The following is a 16,023-nucleotide window of genomic DNA, read 5'->3' as shown; positions in this document are numbered from 1 at the left end:
TTCGGTACATATATCAAGGTAATGGGTAACAATGTAATGCAGCAAAACATAAGGGTTCGACTAGAGTCAGTTTATTATTGCGTCCCGTACAGAGGAATGCGCAACACTGTATAAAATTATGACTACTTCATATAGAGAGAATTGAAAACTTATTGTTTCGTGGCTTACAGCCCTTTGTTTATAATACTCTTCCATGCAATTTAATGTACATTGTAACAAAAGAGTACAATAAAATGAATAAAGTGCATTGTTTAGTCAATTGAAATACTAAACTATTTGTGACTTATAACCTAAATATGGAATTCGTATCAACTTCTTCCGGTCTTTTCTACTATTCCTGTAGGCAGAGCGGTGGCGTTGTTTTGTACAACCTTATCCAGCGGCGTTGATATTTATCTGTTGTACCGTTTGAATTTGGAGGAAACAAGTTACTTATACGGATAATTTATAATGCTTCTCTCAAAGCAATGTAGGAGTTTGTTCGCAAATGAACGATTTCTGGGGGAATGCGGAAGTCTCGAAATGCGAGATCGCAGAGTATTCTGAAAAGATTCAATTCCATTCAATTCCTACGGGTACGGGTTCGGGTCGGGTTTCGGGTAAAAATACCCGTACCCGCCCATCTCTAATTAGAATATGTATGTTATGTAATGTACACATTACACACGAGTAAACACAGACATCTTCTGACTTTTTTTTGCCTTTCTCACATTTTATATTGGATTATAGAGGTTTTACCGTTAGAGTCATTCGCCTCTTTACGGGTTAGAGAAATCTCTTTTGGAAAAATCTCTAATCTTATTGATTACTTTGTGCTTCATATGAGACGCTTTTCTTAGATAGAAATTTGTTGTAAGTAGTAGGGAAGTATATATTCTTTGTATGGTTTTTGTATGTGGTGTATGTGATGATATCCCAAAAAATGGAGACGAAAGCAATATATAAATATTTAAATATTCAATTCTGCTGTAACGTCTCTTATTTACACTTCGAGTTTACTGAAAACTTGTGATAAAATTACTCGAAATTTTTTTTGTTATTAATTTCTTATGTCATAAATCCCATTTAACAAGATCTCAATTCATCTATTTATTGTGCCACGAAATATTCCCGAAATATGCCTCTTTTTTAGCTCTCTACAGTGGTGTAACTCCTTAATGTGCAAATCATTGATCTCCATTTCCACTAAATTAATTTATGATTTATGTTATTTATGTTGAACACTGCGCTCCATTTCACTACAGAAGCACGCGCTTTCATTTAGTATATCGGGTAATTTTGCACGCAGTATTTCAATTCCCGGAGACGACAGCCGCCCACCAAAATCAGTTCTTTCCTACTCCGGGAACGGAGGCAGAACACATCATAGGCACCAGCCACTAGCAGTATTCCGAATCAATTAGGATCTACAACCAACGCGCACAAGAATAGCGGCAGTACCGGCATCGAAATGGCGCTCACGAACGGCATTCATGCGAATAAGATTCACTCAATTATTGCGAATTTCATTCTCATGATTCTAGACTCCGAAAATTCGTGCAAGTGTGGACTCACAGCCTAAACGAAAATGTATTGGCGATTTGCGCCAAAACCAAAATTAGTCATGCCACACCTATGATTCAGCACATGAACTGGTAAAGTGATACAGTTTGCTTTTTTTCACCCGCAAGTGAGTCGTAGCTTACAACAAAAACTTCATTTTCTTCTCGGAAAAAGCTTACCACTGCCAAAATATGAATGAAACGAGTAAGAAATTTAGTTTTATTTGCAATTATTCTGAAATTACAGCCATTTGCAACTATTTGACTCATACATTTCTTCGAAATGTATTCGGGGTATTATTGTGGTTATCAAAAATCGTTCCATAAATAAAGTTTCCACTTGAAACCGAGACCCAATCAGTACCAATGTCAAACCCCTTCATATTTTGGACTACGTAGGAGATTGAGTGAAGACTATCAGAGAGAAGGATCGGCTGTGTATGATACAAAGCTGACACTTTCCTATTAACCAGATATATTCTTTCCTCGCGTGATCCGGAGAGTTGCATGAATTTACACCATCTCATGAAGGTTTAGCTTAACTTAGGAGGAACTGGAAATGATGTTGCGGCGGCTACGATGCTCAACAAATTACATTTTGGAACAGCACACATATAGCTCTGCGAACAATATTAGAAACCACTATGTTTTACAACCTTTTCGCAAGATGTTTACTCATCATCTTATAACATGATGGTTTTCCATCATTTTCATAAACAATTATCAACAAATTGATCGGTGATTTGGTGTTTAAAAGTTAAAGTTATAAAAGTTTACCAATGTTTACAGAAAATATATGCACTATGACAGAACAGAATCAAATCAGCAACACTAGAAAAACTCTAGTAAGAGAACTGCGGAGAGAAAAACAGCATTTTTGGCAACGTATGCCCCGGCATTGTATGGCAACACGTCCAATGTTATAAGGATAGGCAATGTTCGATTGGATTCGTTTTTTGACAGCTAAGCGCGAATCCAATCGATCCAAAATGGAGTCTCCGCAGTTCTCTTTCTAGAGTTTTTCTAAGCAACACTTTGCTTCCAGCGCTATCTGTGAGCGGTTTCAACGTAGAATCGCCAATTGAGAAGAATGGCATATGAATAAAGCTATGTTGTGAGTTTGTTTATACTCTCTCTCTCTCCCGAAGCTCTCACTCCCTCGAGCTTGATTTCGGCTCTCGTTTTCAATCTGTGCTATGGTTCTTTCAAGTATTGCCTTCCGATAAATCCTGATAAGCACCTGAAGCCATTCGGCAGATGAGTTCATTTCGCATTCAGGCGAATGAAAATTATACAACCTTGAATTTACAATGGATCTAAAGAATTGAAAATACCAAGTACACTTCTTGAGTAAAGGGCATTTAAAGACAAACAGATCAATTATAGAAGAAATACTAAAACGGATGTAATTTGTTGAAATGTGTAGAACGATTTATATCCTTCCCCCCAATAGCACCCTTCGAGAGATTCTTAACCATGAACCAAACATATTGCACAGTATCCTACACACTAAATTTTTATTGCCGAATATCAGCAAAATTTTGCTGAATTTTGCCTTGCTGAAATATCAGCAATACTTCCAGCAAAAAAGATTTCGTTGAAATTACAGCAATTCAAAACTGTCAAAATTTGCTCAACCCTCAGTTTCACACTAAATTTTTATTGCCGAATATCAGCAAAATTTTGCTGAATTTTGTCTTGCTGAAATATCAGCAATACTTCCAGCAATTTCGCTGAAATTACAGCAATTCAAAAGTATCAAAATTTGCTGAACCCTCAGTTTGATTTGCTGGAACTCAACAAAATTGCCATTATTTCACTAATTGTTTCAGCAATCAAATTCTATAGATTTGCTGATTTTCGTCAAAATAATGGGGTTTATTGAAAATCAGCGAAACAAAAATTGCAAAGTTGAACTTTCAGCAAATCCAGTTTTGCTGAAAAGTTTTGGCAAAATATTTTGCTGAAACAAAATACAAAAAATTGGTGCGTTGATTTGCTGGAACTCAACAAAATTGCCATTATTTCACTAATTGTTTCAGCAATCAAATTCTATAGATTTGCTGATTTTCGTCAAAATAATGGGCTTTACTGAAAATCAGCGAAACAAAAATTGCAAAGCCGAACTTTCAGCAAATCCAGTTTTGCTGAAAAGTTTATTAATAGCCTATACCTGACGCAAATGATCATTTAATGACATTCCGAGGTGAAAAAATATATTTTAGCTACGTTACTATGTTTTAATTGCCGCAAGGTTCTACTGTATCGATTTTGTTGGCTATTTTCGGCAACTTTGAGACTAAGAGAAACGAAAGCAATGAAATTGAAAGACGGATAGGTATTCTAGAGCGAATCAGTTATAAACTTAGAACAGAAAACTAGAACTAGGCAGGCTCATATGGGCATGATCGAAAGGAAATGTGAAGAATTTTTTGCCTTCTGCAGAGTAGGAGTTGGGCGTTTCACCCAAGTCTACCGCATGGTCTATGGTAGAACATAACTCATCATCATGTTTTACCGCCGGCTTTTGCTTTCGTTTCTCTTAGTCTCAAAGTTGCCGAAAATAGCCAACAAAATCGATACAATATTTTAGCTACGTAACCTCCGCCATCGAGTGCGGCATCTCACCCGCAATTTTGATGCGGCATCTCTCCCAATTGTATGGGAGAGATGCCGCACGACGACATTTTCCTCTGAAATTATAGATGACCATGCTCATGATCAGAATGCCTTCTAAAAGGTCCCAGCTATTCAACTAATACATGATTTACCAAAAAATCGAACAATTTAAAAAAACGAAATTTTAATGTGGTACTGAAAAACTTTCGGAACTCCGTGATGCAACTGGACGCACACAAACGTTAATAAAATTGTCATGAGCTAATACTAAGGATTATTTTACGGCTTCAGTGTTGTAATTCTTCGAAAGACAAACTCACAATAGCATATTACTGTATAAATGTAACCCTATATACGAGATATAGAGAGTACGGCATCTCACCTGACGCGGCATCTCTCCCGAAATTATCCTACATTATTCAGTGAAATAAACAATCATAAGTTTATAAAAATGTATTTTTTTATTCATTTCATTTATTTGATAGGCACAAATGCGTTAGCTTGGCGGTGCCGAATTCTTTTATTTTTACATTTTGAATATCTTAAAACTAGGAGGTTACAATGTTGAAATGTTTTTTTATAAAAGAGAAAAAATTTACAGCTATCTTAAGACTAGAAAAAGATTCTATATATAAGAGAGGGGGCAAAAGATTTTTTTTATGAAAAATTTTAAAACAAGGAATTCAATAGTAATAGTTTTTTAGGAAATATTTACAGTTATCTTAAACCAAACAATATAGTTTGGTACACAAAAGGAGGAACAAATATTCATGAAAAATTTCACAGGTGTTTTAAAACTAGAGATACAATTCTATTTACAAGATGGGGGACAATAGTTTTAACAAAGAGTAGAAATTACAACTATCTTAAAACTTGGAATACGGAATACAAATTTGATTTTTTATCGGATACTTATGCTTGGTCATTTCCAAAATCGGTGTAGAAGTAGTTGTATCAAGGACAGGAGAGAGAAGGCGTAGATGGTGACCGGTAGAGAAGAGCAAAACTTGCAACTTTCGGGCAAACGGGAGATCAGCGAAACAAATTAGCGCCTCAGTCTAGTAGGTCGGATTGGCGGATGGTATTCTTCGGACCCGCGGGGAATCCTTCAAAGGGAATCCTTCGGACCTCGAATCGCTCTCGCTTCAGTTTCCGTAGTGATAAGGGCGACGGCGGTTACATAGTGGCAATCTGGAGCTTATCGGTTCCACACAGCAAGAGGAAACTTCTAAAAACTAGAAATAAAAAGAGAGGGGCTAAATTGGGATATTTATCGTTTTTATGAAAGTATAAATAACGGACATATAGGGGAAATCACGATTTGCCAGCATATCTCGGACTGGGACATTGGGTGGTCTACCTCGGGCCCGAAGGGAATCCTTTAACTGAGACCTGGCGTCCAAATACCCAGAGCATACCCAGACAACGTGCTCGATGTCGTGATAGCCCTCGTCACAAGCGCACGGACTACTCTCCGCAAGCCCAATACGCCGCAAATGTGCATGTAAGGTGTAGTGGTTGGACATAAGTCGGGACATTACACGAATAAAATCCCGACCCACATCCATCCCCCTGAACCAAGGCTTCGTTGATACCTTTGGGATAATCGAATGTAGCCATCGTCCACGGGGATAATCGAATGTAGCCATTGCTCCACGAGGTTTGCCAACTGTTGAGTGTCCTCTGACGACTAATACTAAAAAATTCGTTGAAGCAGATTGGTCTTTCGTATATGTCACCATTTAATGCGCCCACCTTTGCTAATGAGTCGGCCTTTTCATTGCCCAGGATAGAACAATGAGAGGGGACCCAAACAAAGGTAATCTGATAAGATTTTGCAGATAACGTACACAAGGACTCCCGTATCTTCCCCAGAAAATACGGGAATTGCTTTTTAGGCTTCACCGCACGAAGAGCCTCGATAGAGCTGAGGCTGTCCGAAATGATGAAGTAGTGATCTGTGGGCAGAGTGTCGATGATCCCAAGAGTGTAATGAATTGCAGCTAACTTTGCGACGTAAACTGAAGCGGGATCATTGAGCTTGAATGAAGCGGTGATAGTATTGTTGAAGATACCGAAGCCAGTGGATCCATCGAGATTTGATCCGTCAGTGTAGAACATTTTGTCACAGTCGACTTCTCGGAATTTATTATAAAATATATTGGGGATCACTTGAGGGCGTATATCGTCCGAGCTTCCACGAATCTCTTCCTTCATGGATGTGTCGAAGAATACAGTAGAATCAGAAGTATCTAGGAAACGAACACGGTTGGGAGTATATGAAGAAGGATTAATGCTCTGTGCCATGTAGTCGAAGTACAAGGACATAAATCGGGTTTGAGAATTAAGCTCGACGAGCCTCTCGAAGTTTTCAATCACCAACGGGTTCAGAATGTCGCATCGGATGAGCAATCGATATGAGAGTTCCCAAATCGATTTTTTAGCGGAAGAACGCCCGCCAGCACTTCGAGACTCATCGTATGGGTCGAGTGCATGCAACCCAAGGCAATGCGCAAGCAACGATACTGGATTCTCTTCAGTTTGATGAAGTGTATGTTCGCGGCGGAGCGGAAACAGAAACACCCGTACTCCATCACCTACAATATCGTTGTTTGGTATAACCTGATCAGGTCTCCTGGGTGGGCAACCCACCGTGTTCCAGTTATTGTTCGGAGAAAATGGATCCTTTGTTGGCATTTCTGTTTCAGATACCTAATGTGACATCCCCAGGTACCTTCAGAGTCGAACCAGACCCCGAGATATTTAAATGTCATAACCTGATTGATCGTTGCACCCATCAATAGAAGCTGGAGTTGCGCCGGCTCACGCTTCCTAGAAAAGACAACCAACTCAGTTTTCTCCGTGGAGAACTCGATACCCAGCTGAAGAGCCCTAGCAGACAAATTGTCCAAGGTATTTTGTAATGGTCCTTGCAAGTCGGCAGCTTTGGGCCCTGTAACAGAGACCACCCCGTCGTCTGCAAGTTGCCTTAGCGTGCATGAATTGGCAAGATTGTGGAGCAGGGGACTTAGACGTGAGCCCTGGGGAAGACCCATGTAGCTAAATCGCGATGTTGTTAAATCGCCATGCGAAAAGTGCATGTGCTTTTCAGACAACAGGTTTAGCAAAAAGTTATTTAAAATTGGTGAAAGACCATGCTGGTGCAGCTTCTCTGACAGAATGTTGATAGAAACTGAGTCAAAAGCCCCCTTAATATCCAAGAAGACTGATGCCATCTGCTCTTTGTTAGCATAGGCCATTTGGATTTCTGTAGAAAGCAACGCAAGGCAATCGTTCGTCCCTTTGCCTTTGCGGAAGTCAAATTGTGTATCTGACAGTAAGCCATTTGCTTCAACCCAATTGTCGAGGCGAAACAAGATCATTTTCTCGAACAACTTCCGAATACAGGACAGCATTACAATCGGCCGATACGAGTTGTGGTCGGAGGCTGGTTTTCCTGGGTTTTGAATGGCGATGACCTTCACTTGCCTCCAGTTATGAGGGACAATGTTACCCTCAAGAAACTTGTTAAATAAGTTCAGCAAGCGCCTTTTTGCAGTGTCAGGCAGATTCTTCAGCAAGTTGAATTTGATTCTGTCTAACCCTGGGGCGTTATTGTTGCATGATAAGAGAGCAAGTGAAAACTCCACCATCGAAAACGGTGTTTCGTTCGCGGTATCGGGAGGAGACGCGGCGCGGCATGTTTTCTGTACCGGGACAGAGTCCGGACAGATCTTCTTGGCGAAAGCAAATATCCAACGGTTTGAATATTCCACGTACTTGGTACTGTTTCGGTTACGCATACGTCGAGCCGTACCCTAAAGAGTGCTCATCGCTGTTTCGCTCCTTTGCCTTTGCGGAAGTCAAATTGTGTATCTGACAGTAAGCCATTTGCTTCAACCCAATTGTCGAGGCGAAACAAGATCATTTTCTCGAACAACTTCCGAATACAGGACAGCATTACAATCGGCCGATACGAGTTGTGGTCGGAGGCTGGTTTTCCTGGGTTTTGAATGGCGATGACCTTCACTTGCCTCCAGTTATGAGGGACAATGTTACCCTCAAGAAACTTGTTAAATAAGTTCAGCAAGCGCCTTTTTGCAGTGTCAGGCAGATTCTTCAGCAAGTTGAATTTGATTCTGTCTAACCCTGGGGCGTTATTGTTGCATGATAAGAGAGCAAGTGAAAACTCCACCATCGAAAACGGTGTTTCGTTCGCGGTATCGGGAGGAGACGCGGCGCGGCATGTTTTCTGTACCGGGACAGAGTCCGGACAGATCTTCTTGGCGAAAGCAAATATCCAACGGTTTGAATATTCCACGTACTTGGTACTGTTTCGGTTACGCATACGTCGAGCCGTACCCTAAAGAGTGCTCATCGCTGTTTCTCTCGTTAACCCGCCGACGACCTGGCGCCAATAATTGCGTTTTTTGACTTTCATTAGACTCTTCATTCGCTTTTCTAACGACGCGTACTGTTGATAGCTAGCGGGTAACCCGTGTTCCCGGAAGGCCTTATATGCAGTGGACTTTTCCGCGTACAGCTCTGAGCACTCTTTATCCCACCACAGTGTAGGAGACCGTCCATGGGTATTAGCACTGGGTACTGGTTTAGTCTGAGCTTGATTCGCACTGTCGAGAATCAAGCCAGCCAAAAACCTGTACTCTTCCTCCGGAGGAAGTTCATGTGTGGATTCGATTTTAACGGATATCGCGGTCGCGTAACTCTTCCAATCAATAAATTGCGCGTGCTGGTGGTGTAGGAATCCGCGTCATTTCTCCCGTGTTTAAGATGGTCATGTTGAAATTGTCGCAAAGATCTTGGATTAATGTTGATCTATTATGATCATGAAGACAAACCCATACCGTACCGTGCGAGTTAAAGTCTCCCAGAACTAGCCGCGGTGCCGGTAAGGATTCCGTTATATTACAAAGCGTTTGGTGCCCTACCGAGGCTCTAGGAGGAATGTAGATGGAAGCAATGCAAAGGTTGATTAAAACTTCACAAGCGACAATTTCAATGCCTGGTGTCGAAGAAAGGTTAATTCGGTTGAAAGAAAAGCACTTTTTGATCCCCAAAAGTACTCCTCCATAGGGGTTTTCTCGATCCAGACGAATTATATTAAAGTCGTGGAAGTTGAGATTTATATCGGAAGTTAACCAAGTTTCAAAAAAAAAAAATTAAAAATTTAAAGGAATCGATTTTCGGGAGGATATTTCTGCTGTTCCACTGTAGAACAGTGATCGAATCGGTGACCTCGTTCGATGACTTAGCCATCGAAGGATACGATCGCTGCAAGGAGGGGCCATTTAGTAGTCAACTGCTTCAAAAATGTTTGCACTATAGGGAGAAAACGTATCAGAAGGCTTTTAAGAGGATCAGTAACATTGAAAGCTGTGAAAATTAAGTCCACTATGTCAGAAAATTTCATTAGTCCGCTACTGGACTGAGTATCTGATTGAAAAAAGGGGACACTTGTATAAAAATGTATTGATAATTGGCGGAGCTATGGCTTTTTACCCGAAACCATTTTTTATTCAAAAGGTTTGCGGCGATCACGATTGAAGATCAATAGATCAACTAAAATCCCAAAACTCAAAAAATAGGAGTATGTCTAGTACCTTAACGATTAATTGAATAATATTTTTTTCCTGCATTCGGGAACGTTTTTCCAAAAAAAAATCGCTGCTTCAAGTTTAAAAAATTGTATTAATAAAATCTTATCTACAAAACAAAAATTTCTATTTCGCTTCTACAAAACAAAAATTTATGCATAAAAAAGAATCGTTAAGGTACGAGAAAAATTTATTACGATCAATTAAAGAAAAGAGAAAAAATCGCTTGAGTGGTTTTTCCACAATCGTGATCACGGAAAACCATTTTTGGAAAAACGACATGTCGAGAAAATCGAGTTTAAAATTTCAAGTTACCACTGCTCTTGGTAGACACACCACGCTTGGGAGCGCTGTAACTTTCGATCTATTTCTCGGATCTGTATAAAAATTTGGGAAAATATTTTCAATTATAGTAATAAAAAATTCGATTATTTGAAAAATAAAAAGGCATGTAACCCCTTAAAAACAAACTATGAAATGCCCCCCTTGTATATTGTACTGTATTCCTAGTTCTAAGAGAGATTCAAAATTGTTTCAAGTAGTATTAAAAAATGTTCATCCATAGTCTTGAAATAACATCTATTGTTAACCCTTAGTTTCAAGAATTTAATCAAAGATAAAGGACAGAAAATCTTCACTATCGCGCTATCGTAATATTACATAAATTACCTTCAAATCAATTTTAGTTTTCTAGTACATAAAGATAAAACTCTGGTCGGTGTCTAGCACCCAAATCATTTTGCCTGACTTTCCCCTACAAACGAACATCAAATTCAAATATACAATGCATTATACGACAGCGATATGTATATAAATCTGCTGGCTTCAATCTCAGCGGTCGCTTTATTGAGCAATACGCAACTTTATTTGTTATGTAATCTTCAATTTATTTGACTCGCGAAAGTAGGGGGTTTACTTACTTTGCTATACATTATTGCATATTGCGACGCTTTCCAATCTTACTGCCTACATACACTGGTGCCTATTTACCTTCATGGCTGGCCATAATTGTGTTAATAACCAATTCATTTTAACGTAAAGTAAGTGTTTAATTGTGCTTTTTAAAGTATTTGAATGCTAAAATACCGTTATTGGCCATGAGATGTGTTGACTACCGATATCCAGAAAAAAACTATACTTTAGGCAAGATCGGTTATGCCTATCACTATTTTATGGACAGTAAATTGAAATTTGCTAGTCGATCCGATTTCTGAGGGGTGAAAATGGTTTCAACTAATTATAGAGGTGACAGCAACAAATTTGAAAGACATATGATTTAGTTCGTCTAGTTTGAATATTAAATTTCTAGCAGACGCGCACCAAAATAAAAATTTAGATGAAAAATAACCCAAATAAGACAATGCTATTTCACAATTTCTGATAATAAAAACTAATATTTCCACTGGATATTGAATCATGTTCAACAAAGTTCGATAACCTAATTCTTCATACCATAATGGAAAACATGGTACGAACTAGTTTTGTTTCAAGATTGGCTCATGTTTCGCTCACCTTGAGAGTCATATAGTTCGCACGTTGAAAGAACACGTATATGTACCGTAAACCGGGGTGACATTGATCACTTTTCGAAGTAATCATTACATATTTTTAGACGCAACGCATTTTTTTCGGGTATAATATTTTTAAACCATGGAGAACAAGATTGGATGGTTTTACCTAAAATTGTCCGTTTACAGCTATTTTTTCAAAAATGATTTCAAGTTGAAGTCCGTTTTCGTGCTCCGGGGTTATTTCTGTTTCAGATACCTAATGTGACATCCCCAGGTACCTTTAGAGTCGAACCAGACCCCGAGATATTTAAATGTGATAACCTGATTGATCGTTGCACCCATCAATAGAAGCTGGAGTTGCGCCGGCTCACGCTTCCTAGAAAAGACAACCAACTCAGTTTTCTCCGTGGAGAACTCGATACCCAGCTGAAGAGCCCAAGCAGACAAATTGTCCAAGGTATTTTGTAATGGTCCTTGCAAGTCGGCAGCTTTGGGCCCTGTAACAGAGACCACCCCGTCGTCTGCAAGTTGCCTTAGCGTGCATGAATTGGCAAGATTGTGGAGCAGGGGACTTAGACGTGAGCCCTGGGGAAGACCCATGTAGCTAAAGCGCGATGTTGTTAAATCGCCATGCGAAAAGTGCATGTGCTTTTCAGACAACAGGTTTAGCAAAAAGTTATTTAAAATTGGTGAAAGACCATGCTGGTGCAGCTTCTCTGACAGAATGTTGATAGAAACTGAGTCAAAAGCCCCCTTAATATCCAAGAAGACTGATGCCATCTGCTCTTTGTTAGCATAGGCCATTTGGATTTCTGTAGAAAGCAACGCAAGGCAATCGTTCGTCCCTTTGCCTTTGCGGAAGTCAAATTGTGTATCTGACAGTAAGCCATTTGCTTCAACCCAATTGTCGAGGCGAAACAAGATCATTTTCTCGAACAACTTCCGAATACAGGACAGCATTACAATCGGCCGATACGAGTTGTGGTCGGAGGCTGGTTTTCCTGGGTTTTGAATGGCGATGACCTTCACTTGCCTCCAGTTATGAGGGACAATGTTACCCTCAAGAAACTTGTTAAATAAGTTCAGCAAGCGCCTTTTTGCAGTGTCAGGCAGATTCTTCAGCAAGTTGAATTTGATTCTGTCTAACCCTGGGGCGTTATTGTTGCATGATAAGAGAGCAAGTGAAAACTCCACCATCGAAAACGGTGTTTCGTTCGCGGTATCGGGAGGAGACGCGGTGCGGCATGTTTTCTGTACCGGGACAGAGTCCGGACAAATCTTCTTGGCGAAAGCAAATATCCAACGGTTTGAATATTCCACGTTGGTACTGTTTCGGTTACGCATACGTCGAGCCGTACCCCAAAGAGTGCTCATCGCTGTTTCTCTCGTTAACCCGTCGACGAACCGGCGCCAATAATTGCGTTTTTTGGCTTTCATTAGACTCTTCATTCGCTTTTCTAACGACGCGTACTGTTGATAGCTAGCGGGTAACCCGTGTTCCCGGAAGGCCTTATATGCAGTGGACTTTTCCGCGTACAGCTCTGAGCACTCTTTATCCCACCACAGTGTAGGAGACCGTCCATGGGTATTCGCGCTGGGTACTGGTTTAGTCTGAGCTTGATTCGCACTGTCGACAATCAAGCCAGCCAAAAACCTGTACTCTTCCTCCGAAGGAAGTTCTTGAGTGGATTCGATTTAACGGGTATCGTGGTCGCGTAACTCTTCCAATCAATATTCCGTGTGAGGTCATACGAGACATTGATTGTTTCCGATGGTCTTGAACCGTTAGAAATTGAAATCACGATAGACAAATGATCGCTACCGTGGGGATCAGCAATCTAACTGTAGCGATGTCGAGCAAAGCGATAAATCCAACGCGCTTGCGCGTGCTGGTGGTGTAGGAATCCGCGTCATTTCTCCCGTGTTTAAGATGGTCATGTTGAAATTGTCGCAAAGATCTTGAATTAATGTTGATCTATTCACTAGTTTACAAATTTTAGGTTTATTGTATGAAGTTAAGAAAAAATGTATTTTCTAAGTCAATTTTTGGTCGCTGAGCACGAAAATCGTATCCATTTTCTTTTTCAAAGAACCGTTTTTGTGATTTTTTAAAAAAGGTGTTTTTGAGCACTTTTTTCAGTTTTTGGTCAATATCTCAGGAAAAAATCTTTCGATTAACACAAACGACTCACCATTCGAAAGGTATTGATGTGCCCATTCCAAAAATGTATAACATGTTAGGATAAAATATCAATAATTTAGGGTTAAGAGCAACCAAAGTAAAAAAAAGAAGTGTTTGGTAAAATTACTAATTTTTGGTTGATTTTGCATAAAAAAATAAATCAGCAAAAAAAGCCTAAGATGACGAAAATCCGACAAAAACTGGTGATGTTATTAGGCACCGAGTGAAAATTGCTTTGTTCTTTCACATATCTTTTGGTGTTAAATAAGATTTCACTAGTTTACAAGAATAATGAAGTTACGAGAAAAAGTGTTTTCTAGATTAATTTTGGGTCGCTGAATACGAAAATAATACTACAGAAAAATAATTTTTCATATTTTCAGAATCTAATGTGACAGATTTTAACAATTTTAAGGTAATCGCAATAAGCTAAGAAGAAAGGTGTTTCCTCAGTTAATTTTGGGTCGCTGACTACGAAAACCAAGTCCATTTTTTCAAAGAAGCATTTTCAAGATTTCTTTGAAAAAGGTGTTTTTGGGTACTATTTTAGTTATTTGTCAATATCTTGTTTAAATAGGATCCGATCGAAACAGTTCGAAAGGCATTGAAGTGCCCTTTCCGAAAATGTATAATATGCGTAGATCAAATCTCGACAAACATATGATTACGGCTTAAAAGCCAACTGTCAAAATTCTCTTTGAAAAGTGAAATTTCAGACAAACTGTTACCCGCCAATCACAGTTGTTTATAGTAAACGAAAGAAAAAAGTTTTCTCTTGCATTAACTGCTATGAACTGCGTTTAGCCAGTAACGGTTTGTCCGGAATTTCCTTTCAAAGAGAATTTTGACAGTTGGCTTTTAAGCCGTAATCATGTTTGTCGAGAAATGTACATTTATTATGATTAAAATCGACCAAAGTAAAAAAAGTCTAATGTTCGACCTTTTTTAAAAAAATGCATATTTCTAGTGAATTTTTTATAATAAATCAAGGACAGAAGAAAATTCTTTTAGAATCTAATGAGATAAATAATCTTTTTGCATGAATTTTAATCCAATGGTCACAAAAGTCGGATGAAAAATGTAGATGGTATGAAGCACTGAGTGGAAATTGTAACTTTTTATTTTTCGCACAATCATACTTTCGGCTGAAATAATCTTCTATACTTGATAGTTATTGTTTGTGTTGGGTACTGTCTTCTCGAGCTTGCATCCATCCATCCTGCGGCATGTTAATGGTTTTGGATATTTCATTGTACAACTAAGTGCTCTTTTTAAAATGTGGGAATATTGTTGGAAAAGTTTTGTTTTGTCTGTGGTGAGTACATATTTTACGAATTAAAGGAATTTTAGGTTTCTGTTCCAACAGGCTTCACAGCAGATTCTCAGTTCACAGAATATTACGTGGCTAGTGCTACGATCTCACTGAGACTCCTTCCGATAGGGACTCGAATATTTGATAGGCATATGAGACCAATGTGCGATAGCATCAACATTTTCCATCCGATGTAAGTGATATTAGGCTTAAAATTAACGTAAACATATTATTTGTCATCTTAGATTCTAAAAGGTCCGAAAAAAAATTGTCTCTTGGTAAAAAAAATCATTTAAAAATGAGTAACTTTTAAAAATAATCAAAAATGCACTTTTTTAAAATTTGGTCGCTTGCAGCACTAAAAATTTTACATATGATCGACACATATTATATGTTTTTGGAAAGGGCATCTCGACACCTTTCAACCTGCATATTGACTAAATTAATTGAATGATTTTGACACGAAATATTGACTAAAAACTACAAAAAGTCCTCAAAACCGAGTTTTTGGAGAAAATCACAAAATCGCTTCTTTGAACAAAAAAATGAATATTGTTTTCGTGTTCAGCGACCCAAAATTAGTCTACAAAATACTGTTTCTTGAAACTTCATTTTTCTTGTAAACTAGTGTTATCAACATGAAGACAAACCCATACCGTACCGTGCGAGTTAAAGTCTCCCAGAACTAGCCGCGGTGCCGGTAAGGATTCCGTGATATTACAAAGCGTTTGGTGCCCTACCGAGGCTCTAGGAGGAATGTAGATGGAAGCAATGCAAAGGTCGATTAAAACTTCACAAGCGACAATTTCAATGCCTGGTGTCGAAGGGAGGTTAATTCGGTTGAAAGAATAGCACTTTTTGATCCCCAAAAGTACTCCTCCATAGGGGTTTTCTCGATCCAGACGAATTATATTAAAGTCGTGGAAGTTGAGATTTATATCGGAAGTTAACCAAGTTTCACATAATGCGAAAGCATCACATTTTAAACTATTTAGTAAAAATTTAAAGGAATCGATTTTCGGGAGGATATTTCTGCTGTTCCACTGTAGAACAGTGATCGAATCGGTGACCTCGTTCGATGACTTAGCCATCGAAGGATACGATCGCTGCAAGGAGGGGCCATTTAGTAGTCAACTGCTTCAAAAATGTTTGCGCTATAGGGAGAAAACGTATCAGAAGGCTTTTAAGAGGATCAGTAACATTGAAAGCTGTGAAAATTAAGTCCACTATGTCAGAAAATTTC

General features: G+C 39.0%; 1 protein-coding gene across 1 annotated transcript in view; it reads right to left on the bottom strand.

The window, feature by feature from the left end:
- LOC131682921 (putative fatty acyl-CoA reductase CG5065) overlaps positions 1–16,023 on the bottom strand; it is an 833,091-nt gene that overhangs the window by 686,314 nt on the left and 130,754 nt on the right. The window lies entirely within an intron of this gene.

This window comes from Topomyia yanbarensis, chromosome 2, assembly GCF_030247195.1.
Source record: "Topomyia yanbarensis strain Yona2022 chromosome 2, ASM3024719v1, whole genome shotgun sequence".
Lineage (NCBI taxonomy): Eukaryota > Metazoa > Arthropoda > Insecta > Diptera > Culicidae > Topomyia > Topomyia yanbarensis.
The sequence above is the reverse complement of the archived record's forward strand: the minus strand, read 5'-3'. Positions and strand labels throughout refer to the sequence as shown.